Raw genomic sequence first — 4963 nt, 5'->3', positions numbered from 1 at the left:
TTGAAACCGAGAGCGCGAAAAAGAAGCAGAGGTCGCCGCTGTAACAATCGGCGAGACAGCACGCTCCGCAGCATCTATACACTCGCTGCAGTGACCACCCGCGACCGCACACTTCCTCGATGAAATCGCAATCGCGACCGCTCTCTTATCGACAGCGTGGAGGGGCCTAATCAGATAGCAGGAAAAAAAAAAGAAAAAAAAGGGAGGAGAAAGGGTGTGCTTGGGGGGGAGAAAGAATTATGGAAGAAACACAGCGTTCAGTTCGCGTGGCAGGTGTCGCTGGCGCCCACTTCTGCACTCTATATCGTACCACCCCTCCTCCGTTCGGCGCGCGCGAAGACGCGGCTGCCGCGGCTTGTGCAGCGGCCGCAGCTGACATCTCGGCGGGAGGTTCACATCGACCGCGACCACGTGACCCGGCGCCTTGCACCGGAGCCGGCAGCTCGAGCCGCACGTTGGGCCTCAGTTTGGGCCCGGAGTCCAGACGCGGCGGACATGCAGCAGCGGAGGTGCCGGTGCGATCGCGTGCACGTTGCCGGCGCGACGAGAGGCGGCGCGGACGCCGTTGCACGTGGCACGGGAGGCGAACGCCGAGCGAGCAGTCTTCACTCGCCTTCTTGCCCCCCAGCAGAGGTGAGTTCTGCAATGAGGCGAAACGTACTGAAGATCTCGTTTCGGAAGAAGGCGTGGTTGAATATTAGCCCTCCGCAAATTTAGCCTTCCCGCAAGACTTCTTTTATCTCGAGTAAGCAGGTTTGGTATAACAGAGGACGTGATACGCCGCCCACTACAGTGTTTTGGCAGCCTTCCGTGAGACGCGCTGCCATGAAGCCCTTTTAACCTTCGGCGGGAATCACTTTCTCTGAGCACAATGCGCCTCCTGAAACTCAGAATATCGCTAGGTTTTCCACGTGTAGGAACTTTAAAAAGCGTTAGGCAACCGGCCCCATGCCCTCTTTTGGATGTTCTGGAGGTTCGTGCGGTATTGTCTAGGCCCACAGTTCTATAGCCAGAAGTACAAGGAAAACCGTTAAGTACGGGTACATTTAGCACTGCGAAGGTGGTGATTTTGATCCGCCGCGTCATGTGCATGCTTGATCGCTGCCGTGCCACTGGGCGCCAGGTGACGAAGCTGAATGCCAGAGGTCCAAATTGAAAACACTAAGTTCGAGCTGTCTTAAGCCTGCACACGGCTATCATCCGATGACATTGTGGCTACTCTGTCCCAGTCGGGCGTGAATCAATCGCCTGTACCATTCGCTTCGCTTCGGTGCTCTCTTTTCCTCCCTTTCGCTCCGCTGTCTCTAATGCGGCGGATCGCTCACCGATCGAGCGCTCGAGGTGCGGGCTGCTGCAAAACTGCAACGCCTCCTTGCGTACGCGCGCCTTGCAGCAGGCAGGCACCATGACTCATGTGCCACGTTACAGCTCCGGCGCCAGCGCGCTAAAACTAAACGCGATGCTTCGCTATCCTCCCTCGCCTTCCACCCAACGACGCCTAAACAATGACGGTATTAAGCCAATGACGTCTAAAAGCTTCGATAAGGTTTATGAATATCCCACAGCATAGGCAATCGAGTCCACAGGCTGGCAGCAGTTCGCTTCCCGCGCTTCGAGCGGCGCGCATCTCTAGTAGCAAGGCACTAGTGCAGATAGTCTTTGAAAGCTGCTGCTGTGGCCGTTGAACAGCAACCTCAACGGTACAGGCAGCCTCGTGGCCCCGTTAACGTTCCTAATGATTGACTGTCTCTTCATGATCTGATAGAATGTCTGATGCGAGGTGATCATACTGCGATTCTCAGAGCCTAAGCCCAGAAGTGACGACGCTTGAGTGGTGCAGTCGTCGTGCCGGCGGCTAAGTGCCCCCGCAGAGAGGCAGAAAAAGCAACGCTTCCTGCTTGGATGGGCGTTGTAGTCGTCATCATCATCGAACCACGGGCGAGCCCCTCGGTCGGGCGTCCTCGCGTGCCGGTGGGTCTGCGCTGGCGTGTGTGCTCCGCCGGGTCATGGAATATTTAATAGCCCCGAATTTCGGGCCTCGATAAAGGCGAAGGGGGGCACACCCAATCGAGGCGCGCTGCTAAACGCCTTCGCTGCTGCCTTTTCCGACGGACTTGGCGCGCTGACGTCAAGGTGTGCGCCGTCTCCTCCTTCCCCTCTCCGATCCAGGCGCTGCTCGGAACAATGCTGTCGACGGCGATGGTCCGCAGCTGCGAGCACTGCTCGGCAGACCGCGCGACACTTGGGCACACACAGACCGCACTTATAGGCTGCTTCTGAAGCCCATGCTGCTGCGTCGCTCGAGACGGAAGTATACGGCCGCCCGCGTCCAGTTGCTGGAAGAGGATGGATGCAACGTTCGAAAGAGCAAGAGGTTCGTGTTCCATGCAGCGATTCCTTTTTTTTTTGTTCACCTCCATTTTGGGGCCTGCTCAGCAAGCTCAATTTCGCACTTGCATTGAGGAAACTTCCAAGCAGCATGCACATATGGGGACATATGCGAAACGCAAAAATGGCGCCGATGACGTCAGGCGCTTTCGTTCTTCTCACAGACCTATGGTTTGAAGAGTCTGTACGCTTCCGCGCGCCGTGTATTAACGTGTAAAGTTGATAAGAGTGCATTGAGTGAGAATGTTTCTGCAAATTTTCGTTACTCAAAAAAAAAACTTCGTCTTTTTTGCGGGTACTAGGCGTAAAGTCTTTCAAAATGGCTCGAAAACGAACCACAGTACTCACCACAGTAGATGTTAAAAGTGGAAGCTATGCTCCATATTTGGAAAGAATGCTTAGAAAGCCATCATCATCGATTGATTTTTTTGTTCCGCTTTTTTTCCCTAATTTGTATGCCGAAGAGTAATTTATCTGCTACAGTCCTCGACCTCTCCGTTTCAATCATAGACTTAATGCTCTAGTTCAGTATAACGTTCTTTTCGTAATCTTTAGCGCGACCCTGAATGCCAGAATCCGAAGACCTAAACTAGACAGGAAAATTTCAAAGTATAATTGATCATGATTTATTTAGCGGGAACGGAAGCGCCTATTCGTACCCTGAATTGACGATACTACCAAACGTCGCCAGAAGAGCTTTCTCTGCAGTCGTGCCTCTGTGGCGCTTGCCTCGTGTGGCTGCCGACTGAAGGGGCTAGAAGCATCGAGACAGTGCTGGCGCTACGACTCCTTTCCGACTGCCTCTAGTGTCGAATCAGACTGTATCGACTCCACGCTTATTTGGCAGCATCTCGATTGTAAGTGTAGAATCGTCTGTGCAGCGTTACGCATGCGGTATTCCTATGGGCATAAATGATAGCACATGTATGGTTAAATTAATTCGTACCGGTATGCACCTAATGCAACGAAACAGAAATATATAGAGGGATAAAGCCGGGACCTTCTTCGTTACGTCGCCATGTTGAAATTTAATTGTTGTTATGTTGTCGTTGCAGAACAGCAAAATAAAGGAAAAGGAACAGAGGCGCCGGAGAAGACTTATTGGTGACCAACTCGAGAGCGACTCTGCCCTTTTGCTCCCTCTACAGTCTTGCTTCAGCTCATCGGCCCCGTGCGGTCGGTACGGCGCGGGACAGCGCACGCCCTGGGGCTGACTCGAGCTGCCCGTGCAAAACTGGAACCTCTGCGTTGTTTTGTTCGTTCGGCTCGAGTTAGGAACCGGCGTGGAAGCGTCGTTGGAAGCAAGCGCTGTCACTGAATCGCTGCGCGAACTTCCTTGTTCGACCACTCCGCAAAGCACAGTAAAGGTGCATCACTGTCCCTAAGCTGGCCCTGGTGTGTCACTATCGTTGTAGAGGGGGAAAAGTTCCGATGCCGATTCTTTCAGATAAGTCGGAAGGGCAACGACGCATCTGCCCAGATAACGCATATATATTACGTGTCTCGGTGGAAAAGGCTTCGAGACCAGGGCAGATAAGACGTGATTAGAATGGGGACATTGCAGAAATACTGCGATTTCGCGCTTTGTCAAACTGCATTGACATAAGTCGCCTCGTAGAGATAAAGGAAGAAAGAGAGAGAGAGAGGGAATCAGAGTCGTGGGCCTCGAGACTTTGGTCAACCGGAAACTGCAGGGTTCTCGAAGTAAAGCTACGACGTTCATATCGCATTTAATTAGAAAGCATTTATTAAGCAGTGCGTCAGTTTTATGCTGCAATAGGGGCTAGCCAAAAAGCATACAGTCTTTTCTAGAAGAAACGAGGCTACATAGTTCGCTTCGCAGTTGTATACCGGGACAATAACATCACTTCTAGAGCCACACCTAAATTTCGTGTTAGGGTAAGGAGAACTTCTCCCCACCTTTCAAGACCGTTTGACTCTTGAGAAAGCCTTTAGGTAGGGCACCACTATACGAGTTAGAAGCAAACTATCAAGTCTGGTTACTTTTGGCAAAGATGGTATATTATATAGTATCTGTGGCATAATAAGCCAAAACAAAAAATGCAGAAAGGAACCTCTTTTATTATAAGGTGCAGAAGGCATAGCGTCCTCTATCACTGTCTTGAATTTGGTTTCGTAATCAGAATGCGATGAGAGGCAAAAATAAATGACAGAAAAGTATTACGAGGCACAGCGCAGTATAATGATAACCACTATAACAATTAATGTAGAAAGCTAATGGACGCTTAGCTTAGAGAAAACGAATAACCGTATGTTCTAGTTCAGTGCTATTAAAAACCGATTTTTTTCCCCCACCATCAGTCTGTACAGACCGCGCTGTTGCCAGCAACGCAAAAAAAAAAAAAACAGAATTTTAAATGTCTGCCTGAAACCTCGACGGATTCTGCAAGCAATCTCCATCCCCATCACAATCAACACGGCGACATTTCGTCGCAACAGCCTCGCCCACTCAGCTTGAAAACTGGCGAGAGAATTCTCGCCTTCAGTTGCGGCAAACCTTCGTCACGTTGCGAAGCTCTTCATGGCATCCCTATCACCCCGCTACCTGGCGAAG

At 51.4% G+C, this 4963-nt stretch overlaps 1 long non-coding RNA gene across 1 annotated transcript; it reads left to right on the top strand.

The window, feature by feature from the left end:
- The first annotated feature begins 341 nt into the window (after window positions 1–341).
- Window positions 342–4760, top strand: LOC146199004 (uncharacterized). The gene is made up of 3 exons (XR_014705035.1): window positions 342–633; window positions 2170–2374; window positions 3444–4760. It is a non-coding gene; the product is annotated as an uncharacterized LOC146199004 (long non-coding RNA).
- The last annotated feature ends 203 nt before the right edge of the window (window positions 4761–4963 follow it).

This window comes from Amblyomma maculatum, chromosome 2, assembly GCF_055883805.1.
Source record: "Amblyomma maculatum isolate TAMU_Amacu chromosome 2, ASM5588380v1, whole genome shotgun sequence".
Lineage (NCBI taxonomy): Eukaryota > Metazoa > Arthropoda > Arachnida > Ixodida > Ixodidae > Amblyomma > Amblyomma maculatum.
Note: the sequence above shows the minus strand (reverse complement) of the source record. Positions and strands in the feature narration are given on the sequence as shown.